Raw genomic sequence first — 22,212 nt, 5'->3', positions numbered from 1 at the left:
TATATGCTAATAGATTTAACAATTTAAGTGAAATGGAAAAATATTTACAAAAATATGATTTATTAATAGAAGATGAAATGGAATATCTAAAACCCATTTTAGAAAAAGAAATAGGCCATAAATGAGCTTTCCAAGAAAAATAACAGTTACCAAATAGTTAAAGAACAACTAATTTCAATATTAAATAAATTATTTGGAATAGGAAAAAGAGTCCTACCAGCCTCTCTTTATGAAATAAATATGATACCTAAACCAGGAAGAGCAAAGACAGAGAAAGAAAATTATAGACCAATTTCATTAATACATATGTATGCAAAAATAATAAATAAAATACTAGTTAGGAGACTACAGTAATATATTATAAAGATTATATGTGGTGACCCAGTGGGATTTATACCAGGAATATAGGAAAGGTTTAACATAAGGAAAAGTATTAACATAATAACAAAAGTTACAAAAACCATATGATTATATCAATAGATGTAGAAAAAACTTTTGATAAAATGCAGTATTCATTCCTATTAAAAACACTTGAAAACAAAGGCGTAAAGGGATTTTTCCTTAAAAGGATAAGAAATATTTACCTCAAACCATCAGCATTATTCATAATGGGGACAAGCTAGTAGTCTTCCCAGTAAGATCAGGAGTGATACAAAGATACCCACTGTCACCAATATTATTCAATCTTGTATTAGAAATGCTAGCAACAGCAATAAGAGAAGAAAAAGAAATTGAATAAATCAGAATGAGCAATGAGGTAATAAACAATCTCTTTTTGCAGATAATATGATGATATATCTACTTGGAAAATCCTAAAGATTCAACTAAAAAGTTAGTGGAAACAATGAACAATTTTAACAAAACAGCAGGATATAAAATAAACCTACATAAATCATCAGCATTTCTATATATCACCAACAAAACCCTGCAAGAAGAGATTGTAAAAGATACTTCACTTAAAATAACTGTAGACAGTATAAAATATCTGGGAGTACACCTACCAAAATGAATCTAAGAACTACATGAACATAATTATAAAACATTTTTTATACAAATTAAGTCAAATTTAAATAATGAAGAAATATTAATTATTCATGTGTAGGCAGAGTCAATATAATAAAAATAAAAATTACCTAGTCTTTTTATTCAATGCCATCCCAATTAAATTGCCAAAAATTATTTTACTGAGCTTGAAAAATAATGACAAAATTCATTTGGAAGAACAAAACTCAAGGATATCCAAGGAATTAATGAGAAAAAAAGTAAAGGCAGGAGGTTTAGCAGTATTAGATCTTAAATCACACTATAAGGCAGAGATTATCAAAACTGTCCAGTACTGGCTGAGAAACAGAAAGTGAAATGGTAATATACAGTAGCAATTGATTATAGTAACCTTGCATTTGACAAACGTAAAGATTTAAGCTCTGAGGATAAAAATTCATTATTTGGCAAAAATTGTTGGGAAAGCTGGAAAGCAGTCTGGCAGAAATTGGGCATACACCAACATCTTATATCATTTACCAAGACAAGGTCAAAATAGATATGTGACTGAGATATAAAGGCATGGATCATAAGAAAACTGTAAGGATGTGAAACATATTGTCTGTCAGATTTATGGATAGGAGAACAATTTCTTTTAAAACTATTTATTTATTTTTAGTTTTCAACATTTGCTTTCATCAGATTTTGAGTTCTAAATTCCCCTCTTCCTCCATTCCTCCTTCTCCAAGATGGCATGCAATCTGATATAGGTTATACATGTAGTATGATCATATTAAACATAATTCCGCTTTAGTTATGTTGTAGAAGAAGAATCAGAACAAAAGGGAAAAACCATGAGAAATAAAAAACAAACAATAACAACAACAAAAAAGAAAATAGAGAAAAAAGAGAAAATAGTATGTTTCGATCTATATTCAGAGTCCATAGTTCTTTCTTTAGATGTGGATAGTATTTTCCATCATGGGTCTTCTGAAATTGTCTTAGGTTTCAAGATTGCCATAAAGAGCTAAGTCTAACGTCAATTACAGCACAGTGTTGTTGTTACGGTACACAGTGTTCAGGAGAACGATTTATTAAAAAACAAGAGATAGAGAGCATTGTGAGGAGTAAAATGGATAATTTCAATGATCACTTATGCAAATATATTTCAATTATTAAAAAGTCTTTGTTCAAATAAAACTAACGTATCTAATCAACATTAGAAGGAAAACAGAAAATTGGGAGAAAATTTTTATAGATAGTTTCTCAGATAAAGGTCTTATATCTCAAATATATAAAGAACTTTGATAAATTTATAAGAATATGATTCATTCCCCAATTAATAAATGGTCAAAGGATATGAATAGGCAGTTTTTCAATGAAGAAATCAAAACTATTTATACTCATATGAAAATACTCTAAATCACTATTGATTAGAGAAATGTAAATTAAAATGACTTTGAGATATCATCTTATCCTCTTATCATCAGAGTGGCTAAAATGATAGAAGGCGAAAGTGACAAATGTTAGGGAGGATGTGGGAAAAGTGGGACACTAATTCACTGTTGGTGGAACTGTGAACTGATCCAACCATTTTGGAGTGCAATCTGGAATTATGCCCAAAGGATTATAAAACTGTGTACACCCTTTAACCTAGCAATACCATTAATAGGTCTGTTTCCCAAAATAATTAAGAAAAAAGGAAAAGAACTTATATGTTCTAAAATATTTATAGCAGCTCTCTTTGTGATGGCAAAGAACTTGACGTTGAGGAGATGCCTGTCAATTAGGGAATGGCTAAACAAGTTGTGGTATGTGATTGTGATGGAATACTATTATGCTATATGAAATGATGAGCAGATTGATTCTAGGAAAACATGGAAAGACTTGTGTGAAATAATAAAAAGTGAAATGAGCATAACCAAGAGAATGTTGTATGTAGTAACTGCAATATTGCTCTAAGAACAACTTGAAATGACTAAATCGTTTTATCATACTCAAATCAGCTACAAAGGACCTATGAAGGAAGATGCTATCTACATTCAGAGAAAGAACTGATAAATAGAAGTAAATGTAGTGTCATTTTACACACACACATATACACACACATTTGTATCTAATGATAGCCCTCTCCAGGGCAAGGTGGGGAGGGAAGGAGAAAAAAAAAAATAAAAAGTGAACAAGCAGAAAACCAAAGAAAACTTAGAAGGAAGCACAGAAAAGCAGGGTAGTTTTGTATTTGTAGTATTTATTACACAGCTTTTTTTTTTTAAGTAAACAGTGTGAAATGAAAATTCATGGTTTTATACTGAATCCTCTTTTTATGTTGTACTGTGAACAGGGAAATGTTTCTTTTATAGGAGGTGTTTTTGCATTTAAATTCAAAATGAATAAAAATTTTAAAAAATACATTGTATTTGTAAATTTAGATTGGATTGTAGCACAGAACCTGAGGACTAAAAGGGAACTGAAAGAGAGGACTGGCCATGCTAGGTAATGTATGAATGCTCTACACACAAACACAAAGAGAGCATTTTTATGTGAGACCCAGGGTTGCTTCATTCAGTCACTTTCTTCTTTTCTCATTCTCCTTTCCTTTTTCATCTGCCTCTTCACTTCTTCCCTCCTCCTCCTCTTCTACACCACGTTCTAGTTTCTGTTCCCTACCGTTAGACAACAGAACTAGGGACCATTATCGAACTTGGAGGGAAAGAGACAGAACAAACCCTGGGGATTCCCACTGCAGAGACTAAGGAAGGTTCTATCCTACATCCTTAATTTTTCTCTGTGTCTGTCTCTCTGGGTCTCTGTGTACATCTTTGTCTCTCTCTGTGTCTGTCTCTCCCCTTCTTTTCCTCAGAGAACTCATGTATTTCTCTAATGACTTTTCCTGATCTCTCAAATGTTAGTGCCCATTCTTGCAAACTCCTTTGTAGTTTCACTACCTTGCATATTGAATTGACTCACTTTTATATTTATTTTGCAAATACTTATGTATGTACTTGTTTCCTAAGCTCCTTTCATGTAGGTCTTTGTATCCCCCTGGACCTCAAATAATGACTGGTACAAAGTAGGTGCTTGTTGATAGGTTGATAAATGTTTCTTGATAGGTTGACTCATCTAAGCCTGCTACAGTGGAAAGTATGCTGACTCTAGAGTCAGGGTCCTTGGGTTTAAGGCCCTATCTCTTATGCTTACTAGGTATGTGAATTTGGGCAAGTCACTACACCTTCTTGGGTCTTAGTTTTCTAATCTGTAAAATGAAGAAATATGACTCAGTGATCCTATGATACTTGTTTCTGTGTGACTCCCAAACCCTGGGCTCCAACCCATAGGCATCTGCATCAGGCACACCTTAATATCTCAAGAAGAATTTAGCATTTTATAACTAATTTAAAAAAGTTTGTATTTTTGAAGTATAATTGTTAATTTTTTAAGAATTTATTTTATTTTCTTTAGTTTGATAAATTTGAAAATGTCTTTTATGACTGTGCATCCAATACTTACTCCCCTTAAAAAATGAAATTACTCAGGTGTGCACCCTAATGAAATGTGCTGTACATACTTATGATTCAATCCTGGGCTCTCTCCTGAGCACCAGTGCTCAATATTTCTGGCTACTTGCTGGGTATTTCCATCTGGATTTTCTACCAGTGTGGCAAACCTAACATAATTAAAACAGACGTCACCTTCTTGCCTTAAATATTCTTCCTTACTGCTACTTGACCCTACCCTAGTTACATAGACTAGTAACTCTTCTACAATCTCTTCTTTCTTTTCCCTGAATTCTCATTGCCCCCAACTTCACCCTAAGTCCAATCACTCACCAAGTGCTATTGATTTTTCTTTCACAATCCCTCCATAGCCATTCTTTATTCCATTGGGGATTTTAGGATAAATGTTAGGACTCCCACATTAGAAGTAAATATCTTGCCAGATCAATCAATTAACCAATCAACAAATAGGTGTTAAATGCCTACTATGTACCTGGCATTAGACTAGGTGCTGGAGATACAAGTACAAAGAAAAAAATGTTCTCTCCATAAAATAAGCTTACACTTTAACTCTGTAGAAAATAAATGCACATAAAAATATATGTAGCATAAATATAAGGTGACTAAATATAAAGTAATTAAATACCGGGCAGCTTGGGAGATAGGACATTATCTGTTGGGAGGAGCATTGGGCAAGGCTTCATGAAGATGTTTCTTGAGTTGCATCTTAAAGGAACAGGAGGATGAGGTGGAGTTAATGTAAGGGAATGTTTTGTTCTTTTGTGTCCTAAGGTCTCAGTTTCCTTATTTGTAAAATGAGAATAATACTAATGGAACTATCTACCTCACAGGGTTGTTGTCAGGAAAGTACTTTGCAAGCTGTCAAGTGTTATTAAAAAGGTGATTTCTTGTTTAGACCCAAATAAAATGAAATGATAAAAATAAAATAGAAAGTTGACAAGAACAGATTGTTTTTTGGCACCTCGAACTACAGCACACAATTTAACACTCCAAGTATATAAGTGTATGTGATACTAGTGAGTTTATAGCTATTAGGGAGGTGCTAGGCATAGACTCTGGGAAAGGAGATGTTGAGATAAGAGGGGTCCCTGAGAAACAAAACTTAAGAGATTTAAAAAAAATAAAATGATTGATTATCAATCATAATAATTACATATATAATTATAAAGAATTATTTTCAAATAATAATGGAAGATAATGCAAAATGATGGCTTTCTGTACACAGGCTCAAAGTGAAATTAGAAATCACCTAGTCTGACTCCCTCATTTTGCAGAAGAAAAAACTAAAACTCAGGAAGGACAGTGATTAGTCCAAATTCACACAGCAGGACTTGAACTGCTGAGACTCTAAATCCAGTTCTCTTTCTCTTATGCCATGGTTTTGCTGTTCAAGCCTTGAAGCCACGGAGAATCAAGACACTAAGCAGCAAGTAATTAAACTTTTATGCCCAAGTGTTAGCCTCATGCCATTACTAGATGATAAAGGAACACTATAAGATGTGGTTGTTGCCCAGATAGGTCTTCCAATCTCATTAGAGCAAGAAATGTAATGAAAGGAAACAGTTCAATTGTGGGCTTGTTGTTTATCTGCAATGTCTGCCACACACACACACACACACACACACACACACACACATATATTTTGGTGTACCATGATCTGCCCATCTGACTGTATATCCACACATTTTTCATCCACTTGGTTTTTCTTGTGTAGATGGAGTGAACTCTTTAGAAGGATTATGGATCTTATTTAGAAGGCTTAGCAATGTTGTCTGGCTTGATACTCTTACAAATAGGAACATCTTGAGGACCTCACCATCAATAGAGAATTTTTTAAATTTTATCTTTGCTCTGGACATCTTGTATGAAAGTGGTGAACAATTTTGGGGAATGTGCATTTCCATGTTTTAGTCCTTGCTTGTGAAACCTCTGGCCCAGTGCTCTAAAGCACTGGGTTCAGATTAATGTGAACCTTGGGTGTTAACTGAAAAAGGTCACCTATTCCTCAACTCTTCATGTCTCCCTTCCACTCCCAAATTTACCCTGGGTAGTCAATCACCATCCCCGGTATGATGGTGCATGCCTGTAATCCCAGGGAGGCTGAGGTTGGCAGATTTTCTGAGCTCCAGAGTTTTGAACTGAAGTGAGCTATGCCAGACCAGTGTCTGCATTAAGTTTGGCATTCACATAGGGAGCTCCTGGGAGTCAGGGATCCACCAGGTAACCTGAGGAAAGGTGAAACTGGCTAAGGTCAGAAATGGAACAAGATGTTGAGAAGTAGAGGGATTGGGTAGACCCAGCACTTCCTGCTTGAGCAAGGTAGAGAGACATGTTCTTAAAAACAAAACAAAACAAACAAAAGCCAAGCATTTATTAAGCATCTACTACACTGTGATAAGTGTTGGGGATACAAAGATAAAAAAAGAAACATCAACTACCTTTTAAGAGCTTCCATGCAAATGGGAGAGGCCCCATTTGGTATATATTTATGTTAGTCAATCAACCAAAATGCATTTATTTAGTGCTTTTCCAAACAAAGAAAAATAAACAGTCCTACCCTCAAGGAGCACATGCTTTAATGGGGGGGAGGGACAAAATATAGGTCACATTATGAAGAGCTTTAAATGTCAAATATAGGACCCTATATTTTTGCCTGAAGATAATACAGAGTCATTGGCTCCTAGAATTTAGGAAAATCACATTGGCATTTGGGTAGAAGCTAGGGTGGAAGGTAGGGAGATTTGAGGCAGGAAGACCAATTAAGTGGCTATTGCCATAGTCCAAGATAGAGGTGATGGGGTCTTGAGCTAAGGTGGTAACTATGAGATGAGAAGGGAGATATCTACAAGAGATGTTGTGAAAGTTGAAATGACATTTGACAACAGATTGGATACGTGGTTTGAGTGAAAGTGAGGAGCCTGAAGCCAGGCTGCAAGCCTAGGTGACTGGGAGGATAGTATTGTCCTTAACAGAAGAGTTTAGGATAGGAGAGGGTATAGGAGAAAAGATAAGGAGGCTCATTCAGGACATAATGAGTTTAAGATGATGATAGGACATTGAGGTGTTCAAAAGGCAGTAATGGGAACCAACTAGAGTTAGACTAAAGATCTGGAAATCCTCTCCAAAAATGACAATTGAACCTGGGAGAGCTGCTAAAGATCATCAATTAAGGTAATACAGAGAAAAAAGGGAAGAGGGCCCGGGCCAAGAGGCTTGGGGAATACTTAAAGTTAGTGGTTTGTGATCTGAGTAGATACAAGATAAATGCAAGATAGATGTGGAAAGAAGAGCTGGTGGACCAGGAAAGGCTTCCTGAAGAAGGCAGTGCTTGAGCTGAGCCTAAAGGAAGCGAGGGATGCTACCAGGCAGAGGTGTAGAAAGGAGAGTATTCTAGGCAGGGGGGCACAGCTAGTACAAAGGCAATGAGAGAGTAGATGGAGTGTTGTATGTGAGTAGGAGGGGACATGTAAGAAGACAGGAAATGTCCAGAAACTTTAAAGGCTGCTAAGTTTATATTTGATCCTAGAGCTTGGAGTTTACTAAGCAGGGGAATGATCAAATCATGCCCTATACTTTGGAGAAAAAAATCACTTTGGTTGCTAAGTGGAGGCTGGATTAGAGTCAGGAGAGACTTAAGACAGGGAGACCAGTTGGAAGCCTATTGTGATATCCAAGGTGATAGACTATGTAGGCTGGAACTAGGTTGGTAGTTGTCTAAGTAGGGATAAAGGAATATATGTGAGAAAAATTTTCAAGGTAGAAATGACAATATTTGTCAAAGGATTAGTTTTGTGGGATGAGGGAGAGTGAAAAGTCAAGGATGACATCAAAATTGTGACTGGGGGGAGATATGGAAGAGAGTTAGGTTTGCCAAGAAAGATAATGATTTCTGTTTTAGAGGTGTTGAGTTTAAGATGCCTGCAGGATATTCAGCTGGAAATGTTCATTAGGCACTTCATATTTTGGGACTGGGAATCAGGAGGGAGATAAGGGCTGAATCTCTGGATCTCAATCATCTCTATCAGTAGTATCAAATACATACAGAGAAGGTAGCACTGAACCTCACACAAGGATCCCTGCAGGCTGCATATTGATGTGGAAAACAAAGCACATGTTCATATGATGTATGTTCTATTGTACTGATTTTACTAAATATTTCCTAATTACATTTCAATCTGGTTTGGGTCGCACTCTGGAGTGTTGTCTAGCTGTATACTTGACACCTCTGTTCTACACAGAGACAGTATTTGAACCCATGGGAGCAGATGTAATCACCAAATGAGGATGGTATATAAAGAAAAGAGAAGGCACAGAAGAGGACTGTCTCTTCATCCAAGCCTGGAATGAAGAAAGAAATGGTGGAGGATGATAGAGATGTATGAGACAAGGGGCTTGTTGGCAAATGATGTCAATGGTTTTTGTTGTTCTTGTTTGGTAGAAACCAAATGAAGAAGAGTCCTTGGCTGAGGGGAATGGAAGGAAAGATCATGTAGAAGGCTTGAGGAGAAAAGAGAAGAGAAGGCAGTGAATAGGACAGGGAATCAGATAAAACTGCATGAGACTGCCTTGCTGCAGTGAGGGCCCATTTGAGATTAGACAGTATAAATTTGTTCAGTTTGGTTTTCTGATTTTTTCAGTTTCATTTAGTAGTATGTGAGTTAGAAGTGAAGGGGGTAGATGGTACACCTAATATACAGTTGGGATTTGGCAAGGCATGATCCATGACAGGACAAGGGAAGAAAAAATTCAAGGGTAAAGAATAGTATGAAACTGAACTGGTTTACCAGTGGGCTCATATTGGCAAGGGAGGAGAGTGTAGTCAGAGCTGGGTTAACTGCCTGGCTAATTACTGCAAGGGTGAAGAGATTGGCGGTCACGGAGAATATAAAAAGTAGGTTTAGGGAGAGTAAGCAACAGAGAGGGATGAAAAGATAAAAGATGATGATTGCATAAAAGAGTCAAGAGTGGAGGTCATGGCAGGTAACAGACTGAGAAATGGGGAAATTAGAGTTTTTGAAGGAACATCAACATATATATATGTTATATATGTATAAACATATATTTGAACATCAACATATATGCATATGTATACACATACACACATATGTCTCCTAGAATAAATAAAGCAGTTGAGGGGTGGAGAACAAAGACTTGTGAACTAGGAACTGAACTCATTGAGAATGGAGGGAAAACGTTATTGGGATCAGTAGATAATGGCTACCAGAATCTAGATTGGGTGACAAATTTGGATCGCAAGAAGGAGATTGCTCTGTAATAGGGATAGAAGAAGAGTCTGGAAGTGGTAATAGAAAGTGAAGAGTTCTTCTGGCCCTTCTACTGCAACCAATTATTTGAGGGGTAGGGTAAAGAATGAAAATGCTGTCAATCCTGGAAAGAGTAGCTAGGGATGCAATGTCATTGAGAAGGAGCCATTTCTCAGTGAGTGCTAGAAGACAGAAGGAGTAGAGGAAGAAAGGAACTTTGTTAACTTTGGAGCATATGTCCCAGAGGCCAGATCTGGAGAAGGCCATTGTTGGGTAGGGTTGAGATGGATGAGAATGAGGGAGTAGACAACTGGAGTTGGGACTGGTTTTTTCCCCCTTAGATCACCAGTATCAACAGGATGGAGAGAATCAATGGTGGCAGTAGGCTAACCTTTAGGAAATGAGTCCAGGTGGCATATCAGAGAGTCTTGATTTATGAAGGTGATTAGAAGGTACTGACCTTACCTGCTGGACCTGTCACTTTGCTGGGTCCTAGGAAGCCTCAGGCAATGGCAGGCATGAGCAGGAAGTGGTATATTCCCAACCAGAAGGCTGCCTGGTCTTGACAAGACTTGGTGCCCCTTAGTGTTGTGACCCTTGGGACATCTGGAAACCTGGGGAGGAGGAAGGCTGTGGTGTTTCCCAGCTGGTGGAGACCAAAGGAGGATGTTCTAGCCCAATTTCAGGCCAGTTGATCTAACAGAAAATCAATCAATAAGCATTTATTAAGCACCTACTATGTGTCACTGTGGGAGGCATCAAGCATACAATGATAAACTTTCATTATATAAAATATTAAGATGTACAACTCCCCACACTGAAAAACAGAGAGGTATACTTCAAATAGCCACCACACTTATTAGACCCTCATCTTTGCATCATCCAGCTTAGAATCAATGCTTTTAATCTCCCAGTCATTCCCAAGTCAATAGCCTTGTCTTTTCACATGAGGAATTATGGTCTTCAATTCAACCCTCCTCAGGCTACCTCTTTCCTCTTCCTCAATGCAGACATACCCTAAAGACCACCCTTTGACAGTCTTTCCACCAGCCTGAATTGGGAAAACCCAAGATTAGAAGTTGGTGGAATCACAGACCTGGAAGGGACCTTAGATATCATCTACTCCTACCTCCTCCTCTTACAGTTAATATATCTTGAAGTGACTTGCCCAAGGTCACACAAGTAGCTGGTGGCCCAATGGGGCAGAGAATCCTGGGCCATGTTTACATGCAAAGATCTACCCCTCCACCCTGACCCTGCTCTATACTTAGAACCGACAGAGAAAGCTGAATTTCTTTCTTTCTTTTTCTTTTCTTTTCTTATAAATCCAATAAATAAATAAACAAGTAAACATGATTAATTGATGAAATGGAGGAGACCAAGGGGGAGGGGGAAGTCAGATGGCCCAGCTTCCTGGCAGAGCTCAGTTTTCCAGCTTCCAGGGGTAGCATGAGGGAAGCCTCTTTACGAAAAAGGTTTCATCCTTGGGTCTTCCCCCCCACCCCGCCCTTTTGTCGGCCCCCCGCTTTCTTTGGGATAGTCCCACTGGGCTGGAGGGGGTGAGGGCAGTCACCAACTGCCTCCAGTTCCCAGATCTATTATGTGGGAGTCTGGGTCCTCTCTCCTAAGATCTCTGGGAAGGATCCTCCTCCACATCCAGCCCCAGCCTTCCCTTCTAGCTACCAGGACAGCTTTCGGAAGGCTACAGCGACTCTTGTCCACCCTCCTTCTAAGCCTGGGTCACAGGTGCGTGAGGGAAGCCTGGGATGGGGATAATGTGGGGACAGCATGGGCTGAGTGCCAGGGGATCAGCGTGGGGAACTACCCCATCCATCATCTTTTCATCCTCCAGCCTAGGCCAGTCCAGGCCAGTGGCAACTGGGACCCGCCCCTAACTCCTCAGGACTGGTAGGGGGTGAGCCTGAAGCTTTAAGGCCTGCAGGCGGCTTGGGAAGTGTTGGTGGTTGGGGGCCGAGGGGGGCTCGGTCTGGCCAACCTTAGCCCCTAGCTCCTGGGGCTCTCCACCCCCTCCCCACTCCCCAACTCCTGCCCGATCTTGTTCTCCCCCACTACCGGCTCCAGTTCCGAACACGTGGGGCCAGCTGGGGTTGGGGGGTGGCGAAGCTGGAACCATATGTGCAGGGGTCCCGCAGGGTCCTAGCTGTGCGCTCGGACTTTGGAGAGAGAAGAGAGGGAGAGGAGGGAGGGAGGACCGCGTCAGGAGGAGGGGAGAGGAGGGGAGAAGAGAGGAGAGCAGAGCGCAGTGCCGCAGCTTGGGCGGCCTCGGCAGCGGCAGCGGGCGGCGCAGCGGAGCCGGAGCAGGAGGCAGCCTCGGGGGCGGACCCCCGAGGGGAGGGCGTGGGGGCGCGGGGCAGCGGCAGCGGAGCCAGCGGCGGGCACAGCAGCCGGCACAGCAGCCGCAGCCGCAGCCTTAGCCGCAGCGTCGGTCCGCCGGTCCGCACGCCCGCCTGCCCGATCGCCTGGGCACCGGCTCAGGGTCCGGACGGCAGCGGCGGCCGCAGCAGCAGCAGCCCGAGCAGCAGCAGCAGCAGCAGCGGCCGCGGCACCGCCACCAGCGGCTGCCGCAGCATCCCGCCGCCCGGAACCCACTCAGGTGAGGCGGGGCAGCTCTCCCGAGGGCCCAGCGGCTCCCGGCCCCGTCCCTGGCCCGCTCCGAGCAGAGAGTCTGGGGAGGGGGGCTTGCATCTCTAATCCCTCTCCCGCCATGGTTGGGCCAGGCCGGGGCTGCCAGGGAAAGGGAGTCCGGCGCAAAGAGTGAGCGCGGTGTCAGCTGTGACCTTGAGCCGGCGGCAGAGGGAGAGCACGGCCAGCAGCCGAGGCTGGGCTGGCCTGGGCTAGGGATGGACGGACGGACGGACGGATGGACTGGGAGCTGGGGCCGAAGGTGGGTGGGAGGAAAGACAGCAGCCCGGTGGGGCTGGGGTTCCTGCTGCTTAGGCACCCGAGTGGATGGGGGGAGGTTAAATTAGGGGAGGGGGTCTTAGGGCGTCTTATCTGTGGGAAACTTTTCGAGCACCTGAGCCGCGGCTTGAAAAGGGGAGGAGCCTGGAGAAGGGTCGGACGGGGGACACTTGGTTGGAGTTGGGGGAGGGGTACCCCCTTCTCCTTTCTCTTAGCTCAGGCTCAGGGGGACGTCACTGCACAGAGGACTTCAGTGACCCGAGAGAGGAGAGGGTCTCTTCTCTCGGACAGCCTCTGGAGCGTCGGAGTCCACAAGGAGGGCGGAGACCCCTCCGGCGTTCCGGCGGATCCCCGTATCCCTCACAGTGCTTGGGGTTGTCCGAATGCTTGCTTTGTCCGTCTGCCTTTCCCCAGGGATGGGGTGGATGTGTGTGTTGGGGGTGGCGTCCTCCCTGGTCCAGGAACCGTGACTGCCGGCTCAGAGGCTGGAGAGGGGAGATGCTCCCTGACCGAGAGGAGCCGGGGCGGGACCTGTTACAGTCTCCGCTCCTCCTCCACATCCTAGAGCTTGGCCCCTCCTGATTCTGCCCCGGCGCTCAGCCCTCTTTCGCTTCGGAGTTTTTCGGTTCTGGCTCTGCCGGGTGGTCTGACCCTGCGGGCTTTCTGCGGCTTGTTGGATTCGGACCTCAGATTCTTTGGACACATTCTCCCACCTGGAAGGTGGAGTAGCCTAAATTCTGTCCCTGCTGGGGCTTTTAGGTTCCCCGCATCGGTTAGCTGCAGTTGGAAATCTCCGCCAGCAAGTGAATTAGCTCCTGGGTTGTCAAGTCTGATTTTTTCGTGCTGAATCAGAACCTTGTCCATTTCACAGGCCCCTGAACTTGTTCATTAAAGCATTCGAGTTATTAAGAGCAGCTTGTGCCAGGCACTGTCTTGCACTGGGCATGTTGTGCCCAACTGGATGTGAAACCTACGTCCTCAGGGAAGGTGCAAATACCCTGAATCAAGGCCAGGGCCTGTGGGTCTTTATGCCTAGGACTTCAGAACTGGAAAGGATCTAGAAATCATTCTAGTACAATCCTCTCTTTTTAAGGAGGAGGTCTCTGAGGCCCAGAGAGCAGAAGTGACTTGTCCCAAGGTCACTCAGTTAATTTGTCCGATGGGATGAGATTTCCCTAAGGTAAGCTAAGTTAAGGTTTGATTTGGATGCCTATAAAGAATAGGTTTTTTTTTTTTTTAAAGCATCCTCTGGGGGAACGGCTAATTTCTGTTGAATCCCTTAAATGTCTAATTGGGGTGGGGATGGGGACAATGCTTAATGCTGGGCCTGAGTTAGAGACATTCCTCAGGGACAGTATTAAAAAGGAAAGAGGAAGAACAGGAAGGCACTGAGACAAGGACCTGCCTGGGGCAGGAGAATGTGGGATCAGGGAAATCCCGGCCAGCCAAAGCTGTCTAGACTGTCTGGCTCATGGCTAAGAAGGGAGTGCATCTCTACAATATTGACTCAGTTACTTTGAGAATGAGAGATTCGGACCTACCCAGAATATTTAGGCCAAGCCTACTTCCACCTCCCACCTGCCAAATAAATCAGAAAGCACATCCCGGCTTTTCTCCAAGAAAGTTAAGTCCCTCCCTTTCCCAGTCCACTTCTCTTCCCCTCTTCTCCAGTATGAAGTAGAGACAAGGTTGGGAAAGGGATAAGAAAGATAGGACTTCACAATTCTTCCAGAAAGCCAAAACAACTAACTAATACTTGAATTTCTGATTTCTAGTCTTTATATTTGGTTTCATTTTATTTCCCTTTTTTTTGTTCCTAGGTTTTCTTATTCATTTCTTGGCAGCTCCTCCTTTTCTCTCAGGGGACCAAGGACTGGAGAGGAGAATGGGGGCAACTATGTTGGGGATTGCTTCATAATAAAATTCAGGAAGAAATAGGACCTCAGGTCTCAAGAGTGGGATCTAGGCAGCTGGCGATGGTGGTAGTCAAGTGCACAAGAGACTGAGGGGAACCTAGTTCACTGCTGTTTGGTTTAAACCTGAATTTCACCTTGGTCTTCAGTTTCTGATGACTTCATGGGTGCTTCTTGTATGGGGAAAGGAAACAGAGAGTATTGAGAAGGTTACTGTGGTCCAGGTGATATATACATCCCTAGGAAGATGAAGTGGGGCCATGGCTAGGAGAATTGGCATAGGGATATTGGTTGATGTGACACTGGTGGACAGAGAGCCCTGGGCCCATGATTCCTCTCTGTTTACTCCCATTAACTCTTTCTGGTCATCTGGTGTTGGTGATCCTAGCCTTCCTGGGGCATTACAGGCCAAGGTCAGAACTTTGAGAAGAAAGGAATGCCCTTTGTCCACAGGCTTTTAAGTTCTCATTCATTTTGGTGTGATCTATAGAGATTTTCACATTTCTATTTATTTGCATCTAGTTTTCCCCATCTGTAAAATGATGGGGTTGTAGTAGATGACTTCTGAGTTTCCTTTCAGTTCCAAATCTATGCTCTTTGTAGCTTAGTCTTTTTTAGGGGAAGAGGTAAGAGAAGGAAACCTAGTCCTTTGATTTCTTTGGTATAGGGGTCTCTCTCTATACCAACGGAGATCAGCATCTGCTCAGCAACTTAGGTCTTAGTGAGTTTCTTGTTTCCTGGAATCATTCAGTGTCATAAGAAATACTCTACCCCAGATCTTCTTGACTCTAAGGCCAGGGACAATATCTTGCTTTTTAGTACCCATTTTAGAGATATCTAGATTCTTGTTCACTGAGAATTTTTTCCACCAATGAAATCACAGGTCTAAATCCCACGCTCACACTATATTTAAGTATTTCAAAAATTATGTGACATCATTGGTGTTATATTCCCTCCACTGATAGATGGAAAGGCCTTCCCACCTTAGTGAAAAGGGTAAAACATGGATCTTAGCAATTGTTGCTAAGATCCCTTCTTGGTTCAAATGTAGGATCCTATGACTTGCTGGGGCAGGGGTCAGTCTTCTGGTTGGGAACTGAACTAGGCTAGGTCTCAGAGGACAGTTCCTGAGCCTGTACCTGTCAGATCTGCCCCCATGAGTTTCTGTTGGTATAGGCCAGGGGTGGGGAACCTGCAGCCTTGAGGCCACATGTGGCCCTCTAGGTCCTTGGGTGTGGTCTTCTGACTGAGTCTAAGTTTTACAAAACAAGTCCTTTTATTAAGGGGATTTGTTTTGTGAAGTTTGGATTCAGTCATAGGGCCACACTTGAGGACAGGTGGGGGGTGGGGAGAGGGGACAGGGAGGCAGACATATCTTTATGTGGGTATATTTGTACATGGCACAACCAAACATTTCTGTGCTACCAGCTTCAGCTTGTCATGGGTGAAGTACGTGGCAGTCTATGCAATTAGAGGGGGAAGGGGCAATAGGAATAACATCCTTGCCCTTCTAATACTACTGCCTTGGTTCTGAGAAGAAAGACAGGTGGGTGGGTGCCTGGTGGGAGGAGGAGAGGTCAGCCACCCAACATTTATTAGTCACTCTGATGGGGATACAAAGAAAGGCAAAAGATAGTCCTGTTTTTGAGGATCTGACAGTCTCATGGTGGGGGAGGGGAACCGCATGCAAACAACTAGGTACAAACAAGCTATAGCTGGGATAAATGGAAGTAATCAACTGAGGGAAGGTACTAGAATTGGGGGAGAATATCAATTCATTTTTCTATAGCTCTTTAAAGTCTCCAAAATGCTTTCCCACAGCAACCCTATGGAGTGTGGGTAGTGCAAGGATTAATATCCCCCTTTTACTGATGGGGAAACTGAGGCCCCCAGAAGTAATTGTGTGAGCTGGGATATGCATCCAGTGTGCTCTTCTCTACACTGTGACTTCCTAGGGTTTCCCTAGGCACTTGAGTGAGAGGGGGTGATGAAAAGGGAGGTGCCTGAGAGTACCTAGCGGTGTGTGCAAGGCAGAAATCTCAGATGCCAGCTGCCAGAAAAAGTGCTGGATTTGTAGTCAAGATCTGAGTTCAAATCCAATCTCATATACTTGTTAGCTCTTTGACCTGGGGCAAGTCAGTAAACCTTTCTGTGCCTCAGTTTCCTTCTCTATAAAATGGGGTTAATAATTACGCCTACCTTAATACGGTTTGTAGTGAAGATCTAAAGAGATAACGAAGTATTGTGCAAAATTTGAAGTGATATGAAAATATTTATTAGTATTACAGTCATCGTTATTAAAAGCAATCCATACTAGATGCTGGGAAGTAAATTGCTATTGGCAAAGCTTCCTTACCCTCTTCTCCCCGCTCCTGGATCTCCATACCTTCTGGGGAAAGGGAATTTGAGAGTTTAGATGGAAGTGACGGGATACTGGAGGTGGAGGGAGGTGAGCGAAGTTGAGGGATAATTGCTACAGGAGCTGCAATTATCAGCAATTATCTTCATTCTTTCATCTTCCCGGTACAGTGGAGACAGCACACAATCAGGCGGAGCAGTGGGATTGTGTTCTAAAAGTTCACCTGTAAGTTGGCTTGTTTGGAACCTGGAAAATATTCTCCCATAGAAACCATCTTATAAACGGTGGTTAGGTTCCCAGATGACCTGATAGAAACCCACAATGCACCTGACCTCCTGAGTCAGAGGTATCATGGGTGTGATGGAAAGAGAGAGCTGGCCAGCCAATCTGGAGACCTGTGCATTTTTTCTTCCCTGGCCCCGATATATTAACCTTGTGATTTGGAACAAATAGTTTTGCCCCAGTGGGCCTCAGTTTTCTTATCTGTAAAACTGAAGTCCAAGATCTTTGAGACCCTTTTCAGCCCTAATGGTCTGTAATAACCTCATCAGTAGAACTATAGTTTCCATGGAGAAAATGCATCCTAAATTCTACCTGGGAAATCAGAAAACTAGGAAATACATTTTTCTTTCTGCTGTCCCACGATGGAGATCAGCTTTCTTTTCTCCTCTTCCTCCCAACCTAAAAGAGTTTTAAATTCTTCCCACCTTTAGTGAAAGAAGATTCCTTTCTCCTTCTATTGATCACCCTCCTAGCAGCAACTGTCAAGACAGAATAAGGAGGTGGAGAACTCTTTGAGGGATATCACTCTGACACTACCTGTGTGACCTTGTTCAAGTCACTTAACTGTCTTGGGCCTCAGTTTCCTCATCTGTAAAATGAGGGGTTCCTTTCAGCTAGAAAGCACCTGCACAGGATTACTCTTCAAGGAAAACCTGCTGTAGCCAGATTAGAAAGCAGTCCTACCATGGTCCAACTCCTGGATTTGGGAAATAGAGAGAACCATTTATAATAGGTTTTTACCTTGATCTGAACTGAAGAAGTGAGTTTGCTAAGCAAATCGATTGTATTAGCCAGGGAAACGTTAACCTACTTAAAGAGTAGAGACCTTTAATAGCAACATTTGAAACAATGAATGTGTTAATTATAAATGGCTTCTTACCTATTTGTTAGAGCACTTATTCTTCAGCCTCTTTTTCCTGGGGTCAGCAGTGTGACTGCTCTTACTTGAAGATAATAAAATGGAATTAATTTAATAACATTGTATTACTCAAATCTTTCATTAATTCAGCCCAACCTTTTTCCCTCCTCCTCCTCCTCCATTAAAGGGAATCATTGCAGCTTTACTGTTCCAAGAACTCTGAAGCCAGCAAAAAAAAAAAGGGAGATGGTAGGAAATGGTGGGGTCCTGGAACTTGAGACAAAGGAGCAGAGAGGTAAGAGGAAAAGGGCTCTGGCAGAATGAAGAGAGAGGAGGGACACTCTAGATCAAGACCAGAAAGAAGAAAGAGAATTGAAGAAGAAAAAGTATAAGGCAAGGGGGAGCTCAGAGAGGAGGAGGTAGAATGGAAAGAAAGATGGAATGGAAGAATGAGGCAAGGGAAGAGATTGTCATCCGATGCAATAGATGTTACTGGGCAAGATGGCAAATGTAGGACAGGATGAGCCCCTGACCTTATGGAATTTACAGTCCTAGTAAGGCGACTGACACAGAAACAGATAAACATAATGGACAATGACGTTCCTGGAATTACCAAAGCAAGTCGTAGAAGAAGCCTTAGAATGAAAGTCAAGTCAAGGAGCATTTATTAAGTGTGCATAATAAAACATTGATATGATTATGATGCTAATTATAAAGACATGCTTTAATTATAATCACATTAATATAATAAATATAAATATTTATCATATTATTGTGTGCTAGGCAATAGGTTAAGTGTCAGGGATACAACGAAAAGCAAATCTTGCCCTTGGGAGCTAATGGGGGAGACTACATGCAAACAGCTGTGTATGAACAAGATACAGGTAAGATGAATTGGAGATAAGTAACCAAGGAAAGGTACTAGCATTCGGGAGATTCAGGAAAGGCTTCTTGTAGAAGATGGGGTATTAGCTGGGATTTGAAGGAAGCCAGAGAAGCTAGGAGGCAGAGATGAAGAGGGAAGGCATGCCAGACATGGGGGACAGCCAGTGAAAACGCACAACACTGGAAGATGGAATGTCTTATTTGAAGCACAGCAAAGAGGCTGGTGTCACTGGATTTCAGAAGAGGTGGTATGGTGGGCGTGAAGTGTAAAGAGAATGGAAAGGTAGGAGGGGGTCAGGTTAGGAAGGACTTTGAAAACCAAACAGAGAATTTGATATCTGATCCTGGAGGTGAGAGGGAGCCACTGGAGTTTATTGAATAGGGAGCTGATGTGGTTAGACTTGCACTTGAAGATTAATTTGACAGTAACGAACTGGAGTGGGAAAAGATTTGAGGAAGAGAAACCAACCATCAGCCTATTGTAATAGTCCGGGGATGAGGGGATGACAAAGAAAATAATGACAAATATGTAAAGTTGTAAAACAGTTATTCAAGGTCTGAGAATGAAGGTCATTACATATTAGGAGGATCAAGGAAGAAAAGGGGAGGAAACATGGGAAAAAGATAGCTAGGATAACAGACCTTCAGAGCTCATCTACTTCATCCCTCACCTTGACCCAGAGTTCCTTCTGTGACATTGACCGTGGTGTATGTGCAAGGTCATCAACCTCACCTTCTTCTCCTGAGCCATTTGGGTCCAGTGGCATGATGTATATGTCTGTGTGTGTGTGTGTGTGTGTGTGTGTGTGTGTATGTGTGTGTGTGTATACATATATATATGTACCACATATATAGGCATAAGGGAGAGATAGAATGAGTTTTCCATCATATATTTATTGAGTGCACGAAGGGTGCGTGGTGATGTTCTGGCTAATATTTTAAAACTGCAGTGTTTATACCTCATGAGTGCCAGACTATAAAGATAGTAATCAAATAAAGTAGTTAATCTGAAACTAACAAATTAATGCTCAAGTCATGATGATTGTACTTTCAGATAATTGAGCATAAAGGGTATATGTGTAAATAATTTTCCATAAATGATTATTTTTACAAAGCCAACCACATTTTTAGGCTTTTTTTCTCTACTCGCTTTGTTAGATCCCCCTTTTATGTGATCAGTTAATATGAGTCATTTCCCCTGATTCCACATGCCACTTAAATCTTCCCTGAAGACCAGAGGCTATGTCTGTTCTTTAGTCTGTCACAGAAGGACCAGGATCCATGTGAAAGCCATACTAAGGTGCCTGACAGGTGTGCGTCTGGCCACATAGGGCACAATGAGGTTGAGACAGCATCATCTCACACAAGTTAGGAGACAAAGATGCTCGGTTTTCCTCCCACCCTTTGGGAGTTTGGGGTACTATGCTCTACTTCTCCCCCTGTGCCTTCCCTCTGGTGGCTAGGACCCCTGAGATGATCTCCTGTTTATCCTGTATGTTTTTCATATGATGCTGTCTCCCCCGTTAGAATGAGAGTCCCTTGAAAGCAGAGGTGGGGCTGTGTTTTTGCTCTTTTCAGCTCCCCAGTGCCTTGAACATAGTAAGTACTAAATAAATGATGGCTGCCTTGACTGATGGGGCTGAGGTTTCGGATGCTTTGTACAAGGGCTCCCTTCAGCTTTTTTTTTTTAATCCAGGGAGTATTTCCCTTGCCCTTGTCCACCAAGAGTCCTTGGTTACTGTGCACCCTGTGTTGTGTATGCTGGGCAGTGGGAGGCTCAGGGCAGCAGAAACTCTGGACAGAGGACTGTGAGTTGTCCACAGCCTGGGAGTGTGAAGCCCTTCATTGCCTAAATATTGTTCACTCTCCAGTTTGACATTCAAGGCTTTCTCCAATCGACATTTCCAGCTTTATGTGATTCACTATTCCCCCGTCTGGCATTATGCTCTAGCCAATATGGGATGCTTGTTGGCCCTTGAATGCATACAATCCAGATTTTTCTGTCTCTGTCCCTTCTTTTGTTCTAGTGTCCTCAATGCCTCAACTGCCCTTCTTTCTTTCCCCATCTGCATCTGTTTAAATCCTTCCCCTTCTTCATGCTCAGTGATCACTTCCTCCATGAAGCTTCTTTCTGTGTTGGGACAATGATGTTTTAAGTTCTGTGTGGCCTGGTGGGCACTCCAGTGAAACAGGTGGTACATGACCTTGTTCCCAGATGCCTGAGCTATAGATTAAAAAGGAGACATCTTGTCTGCCCTCAAGAAGCTTATACTCTTGTGCAGAAAGTGACTTGGAGTCTGCAGAAACAGGAACATGCTGATGAGTAGAGGGTACCACAGAAGGGAAGCAACAAGGTGGAGATTTCTCTGGTGAGTCAGAGAAAGAATCATGCTTCTTTGAAGGCTCTCACTCAATACAGCAAGACATCTGGAAACTAGGTGATGGGAAGGATCGTTTAAATCTTTGAGGGATGTTTGGTTTGGAAAAGAGAAGGCTTTGGGAGATGTGATCATATCGATCACAGATTCAGATCTAGAAGGGGCCTTGGAAGTGGCCTAGTTCACTCACCTCTATTTTACAGATAGAGGAAACTGAGGCTCAGAGGGCTTATGTCATTTTCCCAAGGTGACATAGGTAGTGAGCATTAGCAGTAGTATCTTTTTACACTCTATCATGCTTCCTCTTTTGGTAGCAATCTTCAGATGTTTGAAAGCATCTCTTTTTTAAAAATATATTTTATTGCTCCTTTCAATTACACATTAAAACAATTTTAATATTTTTTTTAAAAAAGATTTAAACTCCAAATTCTACCCTTCCTCATCCCCCTCTTCGCTCCCTGGGAAGGTAAGCAGTTATGTAGAGGTAATAGTTGTGTGGTTATGTAAAACATTTCCACATTAGTCATTTTGTACAGAAAGACTCGAATAGGAGAAAAAGAATGAAAGAAAGTGAAAAATAGCATTTCTCAGTCTGTATTTAATCAATATCAGTTCATTCTCTGGAGGCAGATAGTAGGCTTCATCATGAGTCCTTAGGGATTTTCTTGGATCATTATATTGCTGAGAATAGCTACGTCATTCACAGTTCTTCATTGAACAATTTTGCTGTTAGTGTGTACAACGTTCTCATTCTGTTCACTTCACTTTGCATCAGTTCATGTAAGTCTTTCCAGGTTTTTCTGAAATCATCCTGCTTGTCATTTCTTTATAGTACAATAATATTCAATTATTAA

The 22,212-nt window shown here is 42.2% G+C and overlaps 1 protein-coding gene across 1 annotated transcript in view; it reads left to right on the top strand.

Moving 5' to 3' along the window:
* Window positions 1-12,240: 12,240 nt before the first annotated feature.
* ATP2B2 (ATPase plasma membrane Ca2+ transporting 2) overlaps window positions 12,241-22,212 on the top strand; it is a 666,717-nt gene continuing 656,745 nt past the window's right edge. Inside the window, exon 1 of the mRNA XM_072598490.1 lies at window positions 12,241-12,374. The gene's annotated coding sequence lies outside the window, so the exon portion shown is untranslated. The remainder of the gene's footprint in view (window positions 12,375-22,212) is intronic.

This window comes from Notamacropus eugenii, chromosome 3, assembly GCF_028372415.1.
Source record: "Notamacropus eugenii isolate mMacEug1 chromosome 3, mMacEug1.pri_v2, whole genome shotgun sequence".
In the NCBI taxonomy this organism is placed as follows: Eukaryota; Metazoa; Chordata; class Mammalia; order Diprotodontia; family Macropodidae; genus Notamacropus; species Notamacropus eugenii.
Note: the sequence above shows the minus strand (reverse complement) of the source record. Positions and strands in the feature narration are given on the sequence as shown.